Source organism: Cherax quadricarinatus, chromosome 66, assembly GCF_038502225.1.
Source record: "Cherax quadricarinatus isolate ZL_2023a chromosome 66, ASM3850222v1, whole genome shotgun sequence".
NCBI classification, from domain to species: Eukaryota; Metazoa; Arthropoda; class Malacostraca; order Decapoda; family Parastacidae; genus Cherax; species Cherax quadricarinatus.
The window spans coordinates 3,026,664-3,049,943 of record NC_091357.1 but is presented as its reverse complement, the minus strand read 5'-3'; positions in this window follow the sequence as shown (position 1 = coordinate 3,049,943).

The following is a 23,280-nucleotide window of genomic DNA, read 5'->3' as shown; positions in this document are numbered from 1 at the left end:
CCCCATAATCATTCTCTCCATAGTCTACGTCCTTTCTCCTCCTTCCTTCTCGTATGTACATTTTCCTCTCTATCCCTCTCTCATTCCCTTCTCTCCTTTTTCCCTTCTTTTTTTCCTCCTCGCCTCACAAGAATGCAAAGCTGGCTTCGGACCCGGTATCTCGAGGCAATCACATCATGCAAAATAAAACAGCACTCAGATGCTCTCAATTCTCCCAGAAACTACACGTCCTCCCAGTGGACCTCTGGAGCTGGGAAGCTCACCCACACAACACGCCAGGGTTGAATTCGCAGTACATCAGTGCCTTGTCCATGTTTCGAACCCATCTCATCCAGCATAGGTGTTGAATCCGCGGCCTTCTGTATGGTACTGGACTCCATTGTACGTGGAGTTTGGTGTCTGTGGCACCTTGTAGAGGATTCAAACTCACTGCATCAACTTCATGCTTCGAATCCCATGAACCACGATAATGTGTTGGGTTCATTTAGGTAGTTTTTTTGTATCGGGGTCGAACCTCGTGCATGTAGACCACACCTGACCCAATTCTCTGATATCACTGTTATCTTCAGGGAGATTGTGTTTCACTGGGATAATGATAACTGTTTCCTGATATCGATAGCATTAATATTGATGACAGTGATTATCGCTAAATAAATAGATCGTTAATAATAATACTGATATTAAACCATACCCCCGGCCGGGATTGAACCCGCAATCGTGTCATTACGATTTCTTGAGTCAATACTGATATTACATATCTTGACAATAATAAAGTTAGAAAAACGATAATGTTAGCAATAGCAAGATTAATAATAATTTTATTAATGACAATATAATCAATAATGATAGTAATATTAACGATACTAATGCTAACGTTTTCTATGCTGTGTTTATGAGTTCCTTTGATAAACAGGGAATGATCAGACTGTCAGGGTCAGACTGTCAGGGTCAGACTGTCAGGGTCAGACTGTCAGGGTCAGACTGTCAGGGTCAGACTGTCAGGGTCAGACTGTCAGGGTCAGACTGTCAGGGTCAGACTGCCACTGTCAGACTACCACTGTCAGTCTGTAGATTTATATCTACCGGTAGATTTATATATACCAGTAGATTTATATATACCAGTAGATTTATATATACCAGTAGATTTATATATACCAGTAGATTTATATATACCAGTAGATTTATTCATAACAGATTTTTATATACCAGTAGATTTATACATAACAGTAGATTTATAGATACAAGTAGATTTATATATACCAGTAGATTTATATATACCAGTAGATTTATTTTTACCAGTAGATTTATTTTTACCAGTAGATTTATATATACCAGTAGATTTTTTTTTACCAGTAGATTTATTTTTACCAGTAGATTTATATATACAAGTAGATTTATTTTTACCAGTAGATTTATATATACAAGTAGATTTATTTTTACCAGTAGATTTATATATACAAGTAGATTTATTTTTACCAGTAGATTTATATATACAAGTAGATTTATTTTTACCAGTAGATTTATATATACAAGTAGATTTATTTTTACCAGTAGATTTATATATACAAGTAGATTTATTTTTACCAGTAGATTTATATATACAAGTAGATTTATTTTTACCAGTAGATTTATATATACAAGTAGATTTATTTTTACCAGTAGATTTATATATACAAGTAGATTTATTTTTACCAGTAGATTTATATATACAAGTAGATTTATTTTTACCAGTAGATTTTACTGTCTAAAGATTTTCATTTTTATTTTTATTTTTACGTGAGTGAGTTAACCTGGTTCAAGACGAGTTAGGAACAGAACCGTTCAGCACCTCTGATCTGTTGATGTAGTTGTTGTTCAGCACCTCTGATCTGTTGATGTAGTTGTTGTTCAGCACCTCTGATCTGTTGATGTAGTTGTTCAGCACCTCTGATCTGTTGATGTTGTTGTTCAGCACCTCTGATCTGTTGATGTTGTTGTTCAGCACCTCTGATCTGTTGATGTTGTTGTTCAGCACCTCTGATCTGTTGATGTAGTTGTTCAGCACCTCTGATCTGTTGATGTAGTTGTTGTTCAGCACCTCTGATCTGTTGATGTAGTTGTTGTTCAGCACCTCTGATCTGTTGATGTAGTTGTTGTTCAGCACCTCTGATCTGTTGATGTAGTTGTTGTTCAGCACCTCTGATCTGTTGATGTAGTTGTTGTTCAGCACCTCTGATCTGTTGATGTAGTTGCTGTTCAGCACCTCTGATCTGTTGATGTAGTTGTTCAGCACCTCTGATCTGTTGATGTAGTTGTTGTTCAGCACCTCTGATCTGTTGATGTAGTTGTTGTTCAGCACCTCTGATCTGTTGATGTAGTTGTTGTTCAGCACCTCTGATCTGTTGATGTAGTTGTTGTTCAGCACCTCCGATCTGTTGATGTAGTTGTTGTTCAGCACCTCTGATCTGTTGCAGCAATCGTTGAACACCTCAGGTCTGCTCTGAACACCTCTCTCTGCCGTCCACCTCCACCCCTTATTCCGACCTACCTCCATCCCACTATTCTCTCGTCCGCCCATGTTTCTCTACTCATTCCTTCCTCCTTCCTTCACACTATTCCTTCCAATACTCTTCTTTCCATTTTTCTCCCCCCCCTCTCCTTCAGCTTGTATCTTTTACCTTCTCCATTTACATCACTACTCCCTTCTTCCCACTCCTAACATTCTCCGACTTCTCTTGCCTCTCTCCTTTCTCCATTTTCCCCTCCATTCTCCTCCTTTTAATCCACTCCTTACTTCTCCACATTCTTCCCTACTTTACTCCATTCTTCAGTCATCCACCCTACTCTTCCATCTGTCTCTGTCGCTCTATCCTCTGTTCTCCTTCCTACCTATTTCATTCACCCCACGTCTTTCCTCCATTCCTCTCCATGTCCCTTCTCCTCCATTCTTCATCTCCCTTCTCCGCTAGACTCCTCTAGTCTTCTCTTAATTCTCACTTTCCTTTTCCAAACTTCTTTTTTTTCAGTTTCTGCCGTCTCCTCTTTGTCCATTCCGTCTTTCCCTTTCTTGAGCGTTGTTTTCTCACTTCCTCTTCTTACATCGCCCCCCACTTGTCTCACTTTTGTGTGTCTTATCTTTCTTTCATCCTCTCTCTCTCTCTCTCTCTCTCTCTCTCTTATTCTTGGGTTATTTATTTCCTGCCTCGCATCCCACTCTCCTTACCATCTTCTCGACACCTTCCCTTTTCTATTCCTATTTTTCCTTCATTTCTCACTCCTTCTGTCTGTTCTTTACCCACCCTCCCTCCCTCTTTCTCTCCCCTCCCTCTCTCCCTTCCTTCCCTCTACCCCTCCCTCCATCCCTCCCTCCATCCCTCCCTCCATCCCTCCCTCATCCCTCCCTCATCCCTCCCTCCATCCCTCCCTCATCATACTTGAGACTCGAGAGGATTGAGTGGAGGCGGCAGAGAATATTTTAATAAACTAGTGAGAAATTTTCTTTGATGATGACATGGTGACTGATGATGACATGATGATGACATGGTGACTGATGATGACATGATGATGACATGGTGATGATGAGATGAGGACTGATGATGATTGATGATGATGAGGACTCATGATTGATGATATGGCATGATATGATTGACTAATATGATGACTGATATGACTGATGGCATGATGACTGATATAACTGATTATGACATGACTGATATGATGACATGATTGATATGACCGATTATAACATGATTGATATGATGACATGACTGATGACATGGACTGATGATATGATTGATGACATGATCACTGATAATGACTGATGATAACCGCTGACTGATGATAACCTAACTGGTATTGTTAAATATCTTATAAATACCAATAATTTGATGATTAAGACACAGGTACAACAGATTTATATCTTCATTATTGAAATGTCACGCCTACACAGTAGGCTTCTTCAGTCAAATACAGAGGCAAAGTATTTGAGGTGGTCAGTCCCTCACCCTGGAGAAGAGTTCAGCTTCATGGTCGGGAACGACATGGAGCTAAACTCTTCTCCAGGCTGAGGGACTGACCACCTCGAATATTTTTTCTCCAAAGTTGATGGACTGATTACATCAGCTCTTTCATTACTGCTGCTGCCTTTGTATTTGACTGAAGAAGTCCATACTGTGTAGGTAAAACGTTTCAACAATAAACATACCCAACTGTTGCATATGTGACTTAATCTTCATGACTGATAATGATGGCTGATGATGATTGGTGATTGATGATGAATAATGACTGGTGACTTATGATGACTGATAACTGATGTTTGATGACTGATGATGGTTACTGATGGTGAATAATAATGGTGATTGACTCTTGATGACTGATGATTGATGACTGATGATGAGGGGTGAAGATAAGGAGGATGGTGATAATAGCGAGTTATAAGAGTCTTGATAATGAAATTGGTTATGATAACGATATTGATTAAGATGAAAATGATGAGTGTGACTACGTTGACAGTGACGATTTTTACGATAACACTGATAATGAGAACATAATGATACTGAAAATGGTAACACTGCGCCTCCTCCAACCTACGAATTTCTCAGCAAAATATTTACACCACACATAGCCCTCAGACAAGACATCTCTACCGCCTCCAGCCTCCTCACTACAGTATTTAGAACTCCAAGTTTCACACCCATACAGACGGTGCTGCTACCCTATACTCTAATAAATTTCCCATTTTGCTTCCACTGATAACTTTGAAGATTCCACACTCTTCAACGCACCATCCATTTTTTTTTTATCCGTCGTCAATTTTATGGTTCACCTGGTCATTCATAACACTATCTGCTGATAAGTTCACTCCTAAATATCTGAGCATATTCAGTTCTTCCATACTCCCGTCTTCCAGTCTGATACCTAATCATTCATTACATAATTTTTTGTTACACTCATCACCTAGCTCTTGAACAGATCAATTTTGATACACCGCCCGTTTCCCCCCCGAGTCGAGTTTGGGTGACCCAAAAAAAAAATGAAAGAACACTTTCATCACTCATTCCATCACTATCTTGTCAGAGGGGCGCCGATACTATAGTTTAAAACTGTAAATATCTCCACCGCTTTTTCAGTTTTCAGAGTGCAAGCACTATATTTCTACCTCCAGGACTCGTGTCCGGCTAACAGGGGTGGCTAATATCTAGCATTCCATGAGCCAGTTTTTTCAAGGTCTAGTTTAGATGCGCCATTTGCCACTTGTACCCCCATTCACTTTCAGTATGGACATATTTAGCTTTTTTCACATAAAATGATTTAATATCATGACAAGATAAATATTAATGAGTCTGTTAAGTCTGCTTTAATTTCGTCAAACTTGTAATGGTTGGAGTTAAATTAGTTATTTAGATTAGCAGAGAATTTTTCAAATTTAAATCAGTCACGACCTCTGTTTTCAATTTCATGGATGACAATACTTTTTCGTATCTGTATGTTGTTCCAAAATGACAGAACATTGGGCAAATTTTCTTAGTTCTGGAAAATGTTCACGGGGTAATGATCGCCAAAAATTGTCATAACCATTTGGGATTGAAGGAAACTCATCAAATTTAATTTTCAGTAATGAATTTTTCAAATCAATAAGTTCCATTTGTATGTTACTAGGCAACGACAGGATTTTTTATTCACTATGTTAAAATCGGTTTATAAACGCAGTCTTCAGCAAAATCACTAAAACGATTTTCAAAATATGGAAGCTGCCTCAAATCCTCATTTTCTAACAGAGTTCAACATTTTAACATCTTGAATGTACTGATATCATTTACTAAGCTAGGAAATAATTTGTTCTTGTCCTGCAGTTTCAAATTTAGATCATTGAGATGGCTGGTAACATCAGATATAAAAATGCTGAATCAAATAGCCATTTGTTGCCACATAAAAGTGGTCTTCTGGCAGTTTATTTTTCCCTGCTAGAAAATACTGAACACTATTTTACAGTTTCAAAAATTTGCACCAGATATGACATTCTCTAGAAGATGTGCACCGGATATGACATTCTCTAGAAGATGTGCACCGGATATGACATTCTCTAGAAGATGTGCACCAGATATGACATTCTCTAAAAGATGTGCACCAGATATGACATTCTCTAGAAGATGTGCACCAGATATGACATTCTCTAAAAGATGTGCACCAGATATGACATTCTCTAAAAGATGTGCACCAGATATGACATTCTCTAAAAGATGTGCACCAGATATGACATTCTCTAAAAGATGTGCACCAGATATGACATTCTCTAAGAGATGTGCACCAGATATGACATTCTCTAAAAGATGTGCACCAGATATGACATTCTCTAAGAGATGTGCACCAGATATGACATTCTCTAAAAGATGTGCACCAGATATGACATTCTTTAAAAGATGTGCACCAGATATGACATTCTCTAAGAGATGTGCACCAGATACGAAATTACTTAAACGAATTTATATTTTTTTTCTACAAATAGGTTATTGGTTAATACTTTCTATACGAGTAGCCTTGCTTTTCATCATCACTGGGGTGCAATGCGCCACTTTTGGCGCTTGCGCCATAATTGACCATCCAGGGGCTAACCGTTCGAAAAAAAATCTGGATTTTTTCCTTGAGATTCATAACATCCCGTTACCTCCCACTGTGGTGCTGCTTATTCACCTCCCAGAGCAGTCATGTGTATTACAAAAATTCTTAAAACGGACTTACCCATTTGTTCATTTAACTGCGGAAACTCCAAGGCACTTGCTTGTGTATGGTCTAAGTTTGGTTAAGCTCCGGTGTAAAGCAACTCAAGTTACCTACCATCATCTAAAGTTACAGTGCTGTTATTTAAGGAGAATAAGTGGCTGATTTTCTTCTCTAGAGAAATCCCATTTCCCTAGATGGTGTACTAATAAACCTAGAGCATAGTAGTAGATCATTAAAATAGTGACTCGCTGAACAGAACCCTTTGATGGTGGTAGTAATGCTAGGAAAATTAAATTATTTGATGGTTGTATTGGTATTAAAATACAAAAAGCCATTTTTGGATGAGAGTTGAACTAGCTGCAGACAATTTAATCATAAGTTTGGGTCATGATATACTTAGTCCAAAGCTATACTCACCAATCATAATTAAAGCAAAAGGACACAAGTGCAACTAATGTGACATTTTATTGTGGCAACGTTTTGCTCTCCAGGAGCTTTATCAAGCCGTAACGGCTGGACAAATAAACTGTGTAAAGTTCCAGTATGCGCATAATTGAAAAGTACGGGCTTGCAACGCAGCGAATTTCCTGTTGGGTTTATAAGGGCCACTGACAGTTTACGCCGTAACGAGCCTGGCTTCCCGATGGCGCAGGGGAGATTTGTTGCCCAAAGCCGGGCCATGAAAGAAAAGGAACAAAAGTTCCTTTGTAAATAAAGAAGCTTCAGGTTTCCAGTCAGATCCGGTGGACCCCCTTGCCAAGCCCCAGCAGAGCGGGACGCCCACACCTCCACCTCAGTTCAGTAACCGGCTTCCCACCAAAGACCGTTAGAGAATTATCCGCAGAACGAAAAAATGGAGCTGGCTAAAAGTAAGCCAATGACCAGGTGTCCCTCTTGCAAAGTGTCCGGCGAGCAAAATAGATGAGGACAAGCGTCCCAGAGAGAGAGCGGGGAAAATTTGTCACTAATACTCAACTGAGAGAGAGACGTCCACACCTCACGAAGGTTGGCGCAGAAGTCGCCCAAACTTCTTAACGTTATGAGGCATCTGTAGCTTCGTGGTTTAAGGCAGGTTGGGAGCTAACTACACTCGTGGAGAGATGCCTATTTGGGCTCTAATCCTGCTGACTGCGATAGTTCTTTGCATATATTTTCGATTGTTTCTGCGAGGGGCACATGTATGTAATATATATATATATATATATATATATATATATATATATATATATATATATATATATATATATATATATATATATATAATATATATATATATATGTAATATATATATATAATATATATATATATATATACCTGGAGTTTACCTGGAGAGAGTTTCGGGGGTCAACGCCCCCGCGGCCCGGTCTGTGACCAGGCCTCCTGGTGGATCAGCGCCTGATCAACCAGGCTGTTGCTGCTGGCTGCACGCAAACCAACGTACGAGCCACAGCCCGGCTGATCAGGAACTGCCTTTAGGTGCTTGTCCAGTGCCAGCTTGAAGACTGCCAGGGGTCTGTTGGTAATCCCCCTTATGTGTGCTGGGAGGCAGTTGAACAGTCTCGGTCCCCTGACACTTATTGTATGGTCTCTTAACGTGCTAGTGACACCCCTGCTTTTCATTGGGGGGATGGTGCATCGTCTGCCAAGTCTTTTGCTTTCGTAGTGAGTGATTTTCGTGTGCAAGTTCGGTACTAGTCCCTCTAGGATTTTCCAGGTGTATATAATCATGTATCTCTCCCTCCTGCGTTCCAGGGAATACAGGTTTAGAAACCTCAAGCGCTCCCAGTAATTGAGGTGTTTTATCTCCGTTATGCGCGCCGTGAAAGTTCTCTGTACATTTTCTAGGTCGGCAATTTCACCTGCCTTGAAAGGTGCTGTTAGAGTGCAGCAATATTCCAGCCTAGATAGAACAAGTGACCTGAAGAGTGTCATCATGGGCTTGGCCTCCCTAGTTTTGAAGGTTCTCATTATCCATCCTGTCATTTTTCTAGCAGATGCGATTGATACAATGTTATGGTCCTTGAAGGTGAGATCCTCCGACATAATCACTCCCAGGTCTTTGACGTTGGTGTTTCGCTCTATTTTGTGGCCAGAATTTGTTTTGTACTCTGATGAAGATTTAATTTCCTCATGTTTACCATATCTGAGTAATTGAAATTTCTCATCGTTGAACTTCATATTGTTTTCTGCAGCCCACTGAAAGATTTGGTTGATGTCCGCCTGGAGCCTTGCAGTGTCTGCAATGGAAGACACTGTCATGCAGATTCGGGTGTCATCTGCAAAGGAAGACACGGTGCTGTGGCTGACATCCTTGTCTATGTCGGATATGAGGATGAGGAACAAGATGGGAGCTAGTACTGTGCCTTGTGGAACAGAGCTTTTCACCGTAGCTGCCTCGGACTTTACTCTGTTGACGACTACTCTCTGTGTTCTGTTAGTGAGGAAATTATAGATCCATCGACCAACTTTTCCTGTTATTCCTTTAGCGCGCATTTTGTGCGCTATTACGCCATGGTCACACTTGTCGAAGGCTTTTGCAAAGTCTGTATATATTACATCTGCATTCTTTTTGTCTTCTAGTGCATTTAGGACCTTGTCGTAGTGATCCAGTAGTTGAGACAGACAGGAGCGACCTGTTCTAAACCCATGTTGCCCTGGGTTGTGTAACTGATGGGTTTCTAGATGGGTGGTGATCTTGCTTCTTAGGACCCTTTCAAAGATTTTTATGATATGGGATGTTAGTGCTATTGGTCTGTAGTTCTTTGCTGTTGCTTTACTGCCCCCTTTGTGGAGTGGGGCTATGTCTGTTGTTTTTAGTAACTGAGGGACGACCCCCGTGTCCATGCTCCCTCTCCATAGGATGGAAAAGGCTCGTGATAGGGGCTTCTTGCAGTTCTTGATGAACACAGAGTTCCATGAGTCTGGCCCTGGGGCAGAGTGCATGGGCATGTCATTTATCGCCTGTTCGAAGTCATTTGGCGTCAGGATAACATCGGATAGGCTTGTGTTAATCAAATTTTGTGGCTCTCTCATAAAAAATTCATTTTGATCTTCGACTCTCAGTCTGGTTAGCGGCTTGCTTTTTAAGCAAGTCAGCCGTCTCCCACCGAGGCAGAGTGACCCAAAAAGAAAGAAAATCCCCCCAAAAATAAAAATACTTTCATCATTCAACACTTTCACCACACTCACACATTATCACTGCTTTTGCAGAGGTGCTCAGAACACAACAGTTTAGAAGCATATACGTATAAAGATACACAACATATCCCTCCAAACTGTTAATATCCCGAACCCCTCCTTTAGAGTGCAGGCATTGTACTTCCCATTTCCAAGACTCAAGTCCGGCTATATAAAATAACCGGTTTCCCTGAATCCCTTCACTAAATATTACCCTGCTCACGTGAGAAGTGAGAAGTCACGAAAGCGCTTGGAATTTCGCTATATTTTCACAGTGGTTGTTTTGCATATTGTGACATCATCTGTTTACTGTGCTCTTATTGCGCATATAAATAAATAAATAAATAAATAAATTATATATATATATATATATATATATATATATATATATATATATATATATATATATATATATATATATATATATATATATATATATATATATATAAATGTCGTGCCGAATAGGCAGAACTTGCGATCTTGGCTTAAATATCAACGTTCATCTTGCCATATAGGACAAGTGAAAATTTGTGTATGCAATAATTTCGCCAAAATCATTTTGTACCTAACGAACAAAATATATTTCACTGTGTTTGTTTAGTATTAAATTACTGTAATCAAATCTAAAATATATTTAGTTGGGTTAGGCTAAAATAAATTGTTCTTGTTATAATAAGGTTAGGTAAGTTTTCTAAGATTCTTTTGGAGAAAAAATAATTTTTTTACATTAACATTAATAAAAAAAATATATCTTTAAACGTATAAGAAATTTTTTTAGAAAGGTCTTAATTTTAAATGAGTTCTTGCTAATTGACCAGTTTTACATATTCGGCACGACATATACATATATACATATATATATATATATATATATATATATATATATATATATAGGGAAGTATCACCTCTATGGCTGGAATGGGGGCCTTCATCGAAAGTAACTAAAATTTTTGCCTAAAACACTGGATATAAGAACGAAACAAAGGAGGATGGAGGAAAAGAATGCAATTAAATATTTGGAAGTGAATTTGTGGGGAGTTGATAAGTGATAGAGAGAATGAACCACTAAATGGACGAGGAAAAAAGAAAGGGGTTTTTATAGGTGTCTATGGATTGTAAGATTCGTGAGTATCGAGTCGAAAAGGTCAATGTACCATATAATAGTGGAGAAACAATTTCATAAGGGTGTGAGGCATAGTATCTAGATGTCAGAGGAAGGAGGAGGCTGGAAGCAGTGGAGATGTCGCATAGTGAAGCGTAGTATTTAGATATCAGAGCAAGGAGGAGGCCGGAAGCAGTGGAGATGTCGCATAGTTAAGCGTAATATTAAGATGTCAGAGCAAGAAGGAGGCTGGAAGCAGTGGAGATGTCGCGTTTAAGAGTAACGTTGGGCGTGAATATTCTGAACAGAACTTACGACATAATCCAGAGTGCAGTGGATAGTGTATTACAGCACACAGGGTGTTTTCTAGAACAAATAAGGTGTAGGATACAGTACACAGTGTGTGTCCTGCAGTAAACTATACCTGCTCTACAGAACATGTTGCACGGTTTACACCTTTCTCCGAAAGTAAAGATTAATAGAGGGAGCATAATATATCTTTATTTACTATGAATACATGTACAAGGTCTAGCTGACATCAGTGACATACTTCTATAGAGAAAGCTCCTTGTTATGCTGAGCATTTCGGGCAAATTAGGTTAGTTTTGTCCCAGGATGCGACGCACACCTGTCGACTAACACCCAGGTACCAATTTTGAACTGATGGGTGAACAGGGACAGCAGGTGTCTTATAGACACACGTCCCTAATGTTTTCCAGCCGTACTGGAAGAGATTAGAACCTCGGACCTTAGTGTGTGAGTTGAGTGCGCTAGCGATCGAGCTACGGGACACGTTTGGATCGTACAGTACCATGGGGAAATAAAGGCAATCAGGTCAGATCCAAGAGATGGAAGACAGGTCCAATTTCTGCCTTCAAGACCTCTTCATCGGCATCATAAGGGTGTAGACTGGGTTTTCAAGTATCGTTTTAATTTTCGTGTTCTACCAGTTAATTTAAACCAGTGTTATGTTTGCATGTAGATTATTTTTGTTGACTTTTTCAAATATTTACGGGAAAGTATCATTTAAACATGCGAGAAAATTTGATATACTGCAATGCTAGGTGACGCAGAGCCGCCATGTTGACAATGGTTCGAGTTGCATTCATTAGTAAAAAAATTTATGAATCCGGTTTTTGAAACTCTAATTATGTGGCTTAATTTGTAATGAGAAACACCCATGTTTTAACTAGTAATTAAATAAGTATTATAAACCTTTAATCTACTCTCATTACTGCACTGTTATTGACGCTAATATTATGTTGGAGAATGTAATTGTTTACGATTATGTCATGTCAACACCTAAAGTTCTAATCGAAAAACTAATTATAAATGTAAAAGTTAAAAGCACGTTATAACGTGTACTCGCCTGTATGTGGTTGCAAGGGTCGATTCATAGCTCCTGGCCCCGAATGTGTGTGTGTGTGTGTGTCTGTGTGTGTGTGTGGTGTAGTTTGCGTTTTTTTGGGGGGGTATGTGTAGTGTGTGTGTACTTACCAAATTGTACTCAGTTGTGTTGCAGGGGTCGAGTCATAGGTCCTGACCCCGCCTCTTCACTTGTCGCTACTAGGTCACTCCCTGTTCCTTGAGCTTCACCATACCATTTTTTAAAGCTATGTATGGATCCTGCCTCCAACACCTCATTTTCCAGACTATTCCACCTTCTGACAACTCTGTGACTGAAGAAATACTTCCTTACAACTCTGTGACTCATCTGAGTCTTCAACTTCCAACTGTGGCCCCTTGTCGCTGTGTCCCATCTCTGGAACATGTTATCTCTGTCGATTCCTCTCAGTATTTTCTTTATTATCAAGTCTCCCTGTCCTCCATTGTCGTCAGGTCAATTTTACTTAAGCTCTCCTCTTAGGACATGCCCCTTAACACCAGGACTAGTCTTGTTGCAAACCTTTGCACTTTCTCTAATTGCCTGACGTGCTTGACCAAGTGTGGGTTCCAAACTGAGTGTGTTGTGCACTTAGCTAATTCTACTCGGTTAATTGTGGTTACAGGGATAGTTTTCATCAATCTACAAGATTGGTGGACTGAACACATCGACTCCAGGCTGAGGGACTGATTACCTCATACTCCTCCTCTCCTTACGCCTTCCTCTTTGTATTGGACTGATGAAGCCACTGTGTGGCGAAACGTTTCCTGAATAAAGATTCCCATATGCTGCATAAGTATCTCAATATTCAACTTGTCGGTTTTTCAAACCATTCATCACAATAATATATATCAATGACCTTGATGAGGGAATTACTAGTGATATGAGCAAATTCGCCGATGACACAAAGATAGGTAGGATAATTGATTCAAACGTAGATGTTATGGAACTTCAGGAGGATTTAAACAAACTCTCTTCTTGGTCAGTAAAGTGGCAGATGCAGTTCAATGTAGATAAATACAAGGCTCTGAAGCTCGGGAGTGTCCATAACCTTAGCACTTATAAGTTAAATAATGTAGAACTTAGCCATACAGATTGCGAAGAGGACTTTGGGGTTATGGTGAGCAGCAACCTTAAACCAAGGCAGCAATGCCTAAGCGTACGTAATAAGGCAAATAGATTACTAGGATTTATATCAAGAAGTGTAAGCAACAGAAGTCCAGAGGTCATACTGCAGCTTTATACATCATTAGTAAGGCCTCACCTAGATTATGCAGCTCAATTCTGGTCTCCATATTACAGAATGGACATAAATTCGTAATGTAAAGTAAAAGGACACAAGTGCAACTAATGTGACATTTGAACATTAAAATGGTATAAAATACCGACAGGTTGTTAGGTAAGACTCATATGCAACAGTTAGGTATCTTTATTTCGAAACGTTTCGCCTACACAGTAGGCTTCTTCAGTCGAGTACAGGAAAGTTGATAGAAGCAGAAGATATTTGAAGACGATGTAATCAGTCCATCACCCTTAAAGTTTTGAGGTGGTCAGTCCCTCAGTCTGGAGAAGAGCATTGTTCCATAAGAACATAAGTACATATGAAAGAAGGAACACTGCAGCAGGCCTGTTGGCCCATACTAGGCAGGTCCTTTACAATTCATCCCAGTAACAAACATTTGACCAACCCTATTTTCAATGCCACCCAAGAAACAAGCTCCGATGTGCAAGTCCCACTCAAATCCAACCCCTCCCACTCATGTACTTATCCAACCTAAATTTGAAACTACCCAAAGTCCTAGCCTCAATAACCCAAGGAGGTAGACTGTTCCACTCATCAACTACCCTATTTCCAAACCAATACTTTCCTATGTCCTTTCTAAATCTAAACTTATCTAATTTAAATCCATTACTGCGGGTTCTCTCTTGGAGAGATATCCTCAAGACCTTGTTAATATCCCCTTTATTTATACCTATCTTCCACTTATACACTTCGATCACGTCTCCCCTCATTCTTCGTCTAACAAGTGAATGTAACTTAAGAGTCTTCAATCTTTCTTCATAAGGAAGATTTCTAATGCTATGTATTAATTTAGTCATCCTACGCTGAATGTTTTCTAACGAATTTATGTCCATTCTGTAATATGGAGACCAGAATTGAGCTGCATAATCTAGGTGAGGCCTTACTAATGATGTATAAAGCTGCAGTATGACCTCTGGACTTCTGTTGCTTACACTTCTTGATATAAATCCCAGTAATCTATTTGCCTTATTACGTACGCTTAGGCATTGCTGCCTTGGTTTAAGGTTGCTGCTTACCATAACCCCCAAGTCCTTTTCGCAATCTGTATGGCTAACTTCTACATTATTTAACTTATAAGTGCTAGGGTTATGGACACTCCCGAGCTTCAGAACCTTGCATTTATCTACATTGAGCTGCATATGTCACTTTTCTGACCAAGAGTAGAGTTTGTCTAAATCCTCCTGAAGTTCCCTAACATCTACGTTTGAATCAATTATCCTACCTATCTTCGTGTCATCGGCGAATTTGCTCATATCACTAGTAATTCCTTCATCAAGATCATTGATATATATTATAAACAACAACGGGCCCAAGACTGATCCCTGTGGAACGCCACTTGTTACTGATCCCCACTCGGATTTAACCCCATTTATGGACACTCTCTGCTTCCTGTCTGTGAGCCATGATTCGATCCACGAGAGCACCCTTCCCCCAATGCCATGAGCTGCTACTTTCTTCAACAGTCTTTGGTGCGGAACTCTATCAAATGCCTTACTAAAATCTAAGTAAACAATATCAAATTCTTTATCGTAGTCTACAGCCTCAAAAGCTTTACTGAAGAAAGTTAATAAATCAGACAAGACCGGCCTCTTGTGAATCCATGCTGAGTATCATTAATCAAGCTATGCTTATCGAGATGGCTTCTTATAATCTCAGCTATAATTGACTCTAGTAATTTGCCTACAATTGAGGTCAGGCTTATTGGGCGGTAATTTGACGGTAACGACTTGTCCCCTGTTTTAAAAATAGGAATTACATTAGATAGCCAAGTAAATCCTGCCACTCCGTCGCAGTATTAATAACATTGACTCTCACCAAGTCAGTCAGACTTAACATCAGCACCTCTGTGGGATCAGTGGACAAATACTGGAATAAGTTACACGCTAAATGCACTGGACAGGCACCTAAAGTCAGTTCCTGACCATCCGGGCTGTGGTTCGTACGTCAGTTTGTGTGCGGCCAACAGTAACAGCCTGGTTGATTAGACCCTGATCTACCACAAGGCCTGGTCTCAGACCGAGCCCCGGGGGCGTCGACCCACGACACCCTCTCCAGGTATGCTCCAGTGCCTCCCTTCATATTTCAGATATATTTGCCCCTCTCAGCTCTGTGATTCTTCGCCTTCATCTGTATAGGGAGCGTCTCTCTTTCTAGTTTACATCTTCTCTTTCTTTTTAATAATGGAATGTGCCTTGAGCAGACCTCAAGTGCCACAGACTTAATTTTTTCTAGGCAAAGGTTCGAATCCGTGTTGTTGAGGATATCTTCCCAGCTGTTAGCTGAGTGCGCTACCAACCGAGCTACGCAAGTAAAGAATGAAGGTAGAGAGAAGAGAAATTAGGTTGAAATAGAGACCTCAAACTGAAAGCGCCTGACAGTCTCAGAGGCGGCACTGTCAGGCAACTAAAAAAAGGAGACAAATTCAACTAGCTAATTCCCAAGTTGTTAGCTATACCGGAAGTAGGAAAGATTAGTGGCTATCAGATGTTTTTCCTTAATATTTTGTACTTTGGCTGATGGGAACTAAAGAGACATAACTACGTATCAGTTAAAAAGAAGATATGAAAGAATGGGTAAAGAAGATTATACTGGCAAAAGAGGATAACTAGTGAATTGAGAAAAAGTAGAGAGGAAGAGATAATAAAAAAATTGGAAAGACTTTAAAGAGGATACAGCAAGTAAGTCAGAAACTGTATATTTAAAACATTACATGAAAAGTTACTGTCCCTGCAGCTACAGGAGCAGTAACTCTCTCTCTCTCTCTCTCTCTCTCTCTCTCTCTCTCTCTCTCTCTCTCACACACACACACACACACACACACACACACACACACAGTAAGACACACAGTAACAGACACACACACACAGTAAGACACACACAAACAGTAAGACACACACACACACAAACACACGCACATACAGTAACACAAACACACACAGTAACACACACACACACACACACACACACACACATACACAGAGTAACACACACACACACAGAGTAACACACACAAACACAGAGTAACACACACACACACACACACACACACACACACACACACACACACACACACACACACACACACACACACAGTAACACACACATACAGTCACACAGTAATAGATACACACACAGTAACACACACACGCACAGTAACACACACACAGTAATACACGCACACACACAGTCACACAGTAACAGACACACACAGTAACACACACACATACAGAGCAACACACACACAGTAACACACACACGCACAGTCACACAATAACAGACACACACAGTAACACACACATACAGTAACACACACACACAGTAACACACACACAGTAACACACACACAGAGTAACACACACACACAGTAACACACAAACACACACACAGTAACACACACACAGTAACAGCTTTAAGCAGAGGTATGATAAAGCTCACGGCTCAGGGAGAGTGACCTAGTAGCGATCAGTGAAGAGGCGGGGCCAGGAGCTCGGACTCGACCCCCGCAACCTCAACTAGGTGAGTACAACTAGGTGAGTACAGTAACGGACACACACAGTAACACACACACACACACAGAGTCACACAGTAACGGACACACACAGTAACACACACACACACACAGAGTCACACAGTAACAGACACACAGTAACACACACAGTAACACACACACACAGTAACACACAGTAACACACACAAAGTAACACACACACACAGTAACACACACATACAGAGTAACACACACACACAGTAACACACACACACAGTCACACAGTAACACACACACACACAGTAACACACACACACAGTAACACACACATACAGAGTAACACACACACACAGTAACACACACACACAGTAACACACACACACACAGTCACACAGTAACAGACACACACATGCCTGAGGCATGGAAGACACCAAATGTAGTCCCAATCTTTAAAAAAGGAGACAGACATGAAGCATTAAACTACAGACCAGTGTCACTGACATGTATAGTATGCAAAATCATGGAGAAGATTATCAGGAGAAGAGTGGTGGAACACCTAGAAAGGAATGATCTCATCAACAGCAGCCAGCATGGTTTCAGGGACGGGAAATCCTGTGTCACAAACCTACTGGAGTTCTATGACATGGTGACAGCAGTAAGACAAGAGAGAGAGGGGTGGGTGGATTGCATTTTCTTGGACTGCAAGAAGGCGTTTGACACAGTTCAACACAAGAGATTGGTGCAAAAACTGGAGGACCAAGCAGGGATAACAGGGAAGGCACTACAATGGATCAGGGAATACTTGTCAGGAAGACAGCAGCGAGTCATGGTACGTGGCGAGGTGTCAGAGTGGGCACCTGTGACCAGCGGGGTCCCACAGGGGTCAGTCCTAGGACCAGTGCTGTTTCTGGTATTTGTGAACGACATGACGGAAGGAATAGACTCTGAGGTGTCCCTGTTTGCAGATGACGTGAAGTTGATGAGAAGAATACACTCGATCGAAGACCAGGCAGAACTACAAAGGGATCTGGACAGGCTGCAGACCTGGTCCAGCAATTGGCTCCTGGAGTTCAATCCCACCAAGTGCAAAGTCATGAAGATTGGGGAAGGGCAAAGAAGGCCGCAGACGGAGTACAGTCTAGGGGGCCAGAGACTACAAACCTCACTCAAGGAAAAAGATCTTGGGGTGAGTATAACACCAGGCACATCTCCTGAAGCGCACATCAACCAAATAACTGCTGCAGCATATGGGCGCCTAGCAAACCTCAGAACAGCATTCCGACATCTTAATAAGGAATCATTCAGGACCCTGTACACCGTGTACGTTAGGCCCATATTGGAGTATGCGGCACCAGTTTGGAACCCACACCTAGCCAAGCACGTAAAGAAACTAGAGAAAGTGCAAAGGTTTGCAAGAAGACTAGTCCCAGAGTTAAGAGGTATGTCCTATGAGGAGAGGTTAAGGGAAATCAATCTGACGACACTGGAGGACAGGAGAGATAGGGGGGACATGATAACGACTTACAAAATACTGAGAGGAATTGACAAGGTGGACAAAGACAGGATGTTCCAGAGACTGGACACAGCAACACGGGGACACAGTTGGAAGCTGAAGACACAGATGAATCAAAGGGATGTTAGGAAGTATTTCTTCAGCCACAGAGTAGTCAGGAAGTGGAATAGTTTGGGAAGCGATGTAGTGGAGGCAGGATCCATACATAGCTTTAAGCAGAGGTACGATAAAGCTCATGGTTCAGGGAGAGTAACCTAGTAGCGACCAGTGAAGAGGCGGGGCCAGGAGCTTGGACTCGACCCCTGCAACCTCAACTAGGTGAGTACAACTAGGTGAGTACACACACACACACACACAGTAACACACACACAGTAACACACACACACAGTAACACACACACAGTAACACACACACACAGTAACAAACACACACACACAGTAACACACACACACACACAGTAACACACACACACACAGTAACACACACACAGTAACACACACACACACACACACAGTAACACACAGTAACACACACACACACACACACACACACACACACACACAGTAACACACACACAACACACACACACACACACACACACACAGTAACACACACACACAGTAACACACACACACAGTAACACACACACACACACACAGTAACACACACACACACACACACACACACACACACACACACACACACACACACACACACACACACACACACACACTCTCACACGCTCACACACAGAAACACACACACACACACAGTAACACACACACACACACACACACACACACACACACACACACACACACACACACACACAGTAACACACACACACACACAGTAACACACAGTAACACACACACACACAGCATTATTGTCAATAGTTAAGATACTACAAAGTTGAACAATAAATGCCACAATACACCACGTGAGCGAGGGAAGGTGCGATAAGAAAAATGATGGTAAGGATGATAAAAGTTGAGGTAGGAGACAACACAAAGTTATGGACGACAAGAGGACCTGGTCTAAATTTTATGAGGAGTGGGAGGGTGAGAAGACGTCTCTGTCCAATCCGTGTTCTTTCCTGTTTGTAGTTGTGTGGGTGGAGTCTTATCTTCTGGCCAAGTGGTTGCCGTTACCTCCCTCCTGACCTTGTAGCCTCTGAAATGCCTATTCTTGATTTAAAGCTATGTAAGGAATTCGCCCATCTGTCACTTTCAAACAGGTTAAGACATCCACCTCCACAGTGTGTTCCTGTGATGTCACTTTCATCATAGATTCATGTGGGTCCCTGTCTTTAGAAGGTCCCGTATCTCAGACACGTCGATTTAGGTGTCGAGAATAATGTTTCTCCCTCCTTCGTCGACTGTGGTGACAAGGAAGGTAATATCCTGGTCAGTGTGTTGAGTACAGTTGCAGACCTCAGGGTCGTTACTAGCTTCGAATTATTTTTTCATGTGTGAACTTCGTACTTTTTGGGTGTGATTTATAGGCCCCCAATCCTTGATAGAGAGGGCAGTAAGCTGTTATGGGACGAAATTTATAAGGCATCTAGATATGAAAATGTTGTTATAATGGGAGATTTTAACCTTTAGACAAATTGATTGGAACAATATGACAGGAAATCTTCAGTCTAGTGTCTTTCTTGATACGGTTCAGGATTGCTTTTTAGAACAGGTTGACTGAACCAACTAGAGGAAACAATCTGCTTGACTTGGTTCTTGCCAACAAAGATTCACTAATTAATAATCTTGAGGTTAATGATGAGCTTGGGGAAAGTGATCACAAATCACTTAGTTTTAATATATCATGGAATTACCTAGATAACTGCAATCAAATCTCTGTCCCAGATTTTCGCTTGGCCGACTTCATGGGACTGAAAAATTACCTGGGTGGGCTAAATTGGGATGTCCTGACTATGGGTCAGGTAGGTGATCTTGGTTGCCAATATGACGTTTTTCCGAGATTAGTTCTAACTGCCCAGACAACTTTTGTTCCAAGTAGGGAAATTAGATCTAACAAAAATGATCCCAAGTGAATGAACAATAGATTAAAACATCTCATTGGTCAAAAGAGAGGCATGTATAGGCGTATCAAAAGAGGGGATGGGCAGTTAAGAAGTCAATATATTCAATTAAAGAGAGAAATAAAGAAAGGAATAAGAAAAGCAAAAAGGGATTATGAGGCTAAGGCTGCAAGGGATTCAAAGCTAAACCTAAAGGATTCTTTCAGGTATACAGAAGTAAGATTAGGGACAAGATTGGCCCACTTAAGAGTAACTCTGGTCAGATCACTGACAGTGATAAGGATATGTGTGAAATTCTCAATACCTACTTCCTCTCAGTTTTCACCCAGCAAAATACTAGCGATATTCCTGAAATAATAGATTATGTAGAACAGGATGATGATAAACTATGTATGATTGCGGTAACTAGTGACATGGTCCTCAGACAAATAGAGAAACTAAAACCTAACAAATCCTCAGGCCCTGATGAACTGTTTGAAAGGATGTTAAAGGAACGTAAAGAGGAACTTTGGCTAATCTTTTTAACATATCACTACAAACTGGCATAGTGCCTGATAAGTGGAAAATGGCAAATGTAATACCTATTTACAAGGCAGGTGACAGCTCCTTGGCTTCGAACTATAGACCAATAAGCCTTACCTCCATAGTGGGAAAATTTATGGAATCAATAATTGCCGAAGCAGTTCGTAGCCATCTTGACAGGCACAGATTGATTAATGAATCTCAAGATTCATTAATCAATCTTTAAGAGAAGGGCGTTCCTTCTCTTACGAATTTACTAACTTTTTTCACTAAGGTGTTTGAGGAGGTAGATCATGGTAATGAATATGATATTGTGTACATGGACTTCAGTAAGGCTTTCGATAGAGTTCCACACCTGAGGCTATTGAGGAAACTTAAGGCACACGGAATAGGAGGAGAAATTTTTTCCTGGGTAGAGGCATGGCTGACAAATAGACAGCAGAGAGTTTGCATAAATGGGGTGAAATCAGAATGCGGGCACGTCACAAGCGGTGTTCCTCAGGGGTCAGTGTTGGGCCCGTTGTTGTTCACAATTTACATAAACGACACAGATGAGGGAATAAATAGCGACATAAGCAAATTTGCTGATGACACCAAAATAGGCCGTCCAATTCATTCTAATGAGGACACTAGAGCACTCCAGGATGATTTGAATAGACTGATGCAATGGTCGGAGAAGTGGCAGATGCAGTTTAATGTTGACAAATGCAAAGTTCTAAATGTTCGACAGTTAAATAACCATGCCACATATAAACTAAATGATGTAGATCTTAATACTACTGTTTGCGAAAAGGATTTAGGAGTTCTGGTTAGCAGTAATTTAAAACCAAGACAACAGTGCATTAGTGTTCGCAATAAAGCTAACAGAATTCTTGGCTTCATATCTAGAAGTATAAATAATAGAAGTCCTCAGGTTGTTCTTCAACTCTATATATCCTTGGTTAGGCCTCATTTAGTTCTGGTCACCGTATTACAGAATAGATATAAATGCTCTGGAAAACTTACAGAGGAGGATGGCAAAGATGATCCCATGTATCAGAAATCTTCCCTATGAGGATAGACTGAGGGCCCTGAATCTGCACTCTCTCGAAAGGCGTAGAATTAGGGGGGATATGATCGAGGTGTATAAATGGAAAACAGGAATAAATAAAGGAGATGTAAATAGTGTGCTGAAAATTTCCAGCCAAGACAGGACTCGCAGCAATGGTTTCAAGTTGGAAAAAATCAGATTCAGAAAGGATATAGGAAAGCACTGGTTTGCTAATAGAGTGGAACAAACTCCCGAGTACAGTTATTGAGGCTAAAACGTTGTGAAGTTTTAAAAATAGGTTAGATAAAAACTTGAGTGGGTGTGGGTGGGTGTGAGATGGACCTGACTAGGTTGTGCTGCTGGGTCTGGTGCAGTGCTCCATCCTTGAGTGGAGATGACCAGACTGGGTGAGTCATTGGGCTAATCCAGGGGGGGGTCATTGGTCTAATCCGGGAGGACATGGACCTGCTCCACATGGGTCAGTATGCCTGTTGTAGTGTTCCTTCTTTCTTATGTTACATATATATATATATATATATATATATATATATATATATATATATATATATATATATATATATATATATATATATATATAAACACTGATCTCTGGCCGAAGAAGACTCGAACCTACGAACCTTGGAACAAGGTACGCAGTGCATTACCATTCTCACCACACTGGACCAATACCTTTGCGCCCAGCTTGCGCTAGACTTTGATCCAAGGCAGCCAGCTTTCAGGGAGAAGGCTTACAGCTTTTCATCTCATCCCCTGCATGCATCAGCATTACTGGAGATTTTAACAATGCAAGGAACTTGCAAGAGCAGGCGACATATACACAAACACTGAGAGCTGGCTGCCTTGGATTAACGTCTAGCGCAAGCTGGGCCCCTAGGTATTGGTCCAGTGTGGTGAGAATGGTAATGTTCCAAGGTTCGTAGGTTCGAGTCTCCTTCGGCCAGAGATCAGTGTTTGTGTATATTTCGCCTGCTCTTGCGAATTCCTTGCATATATATATATATATA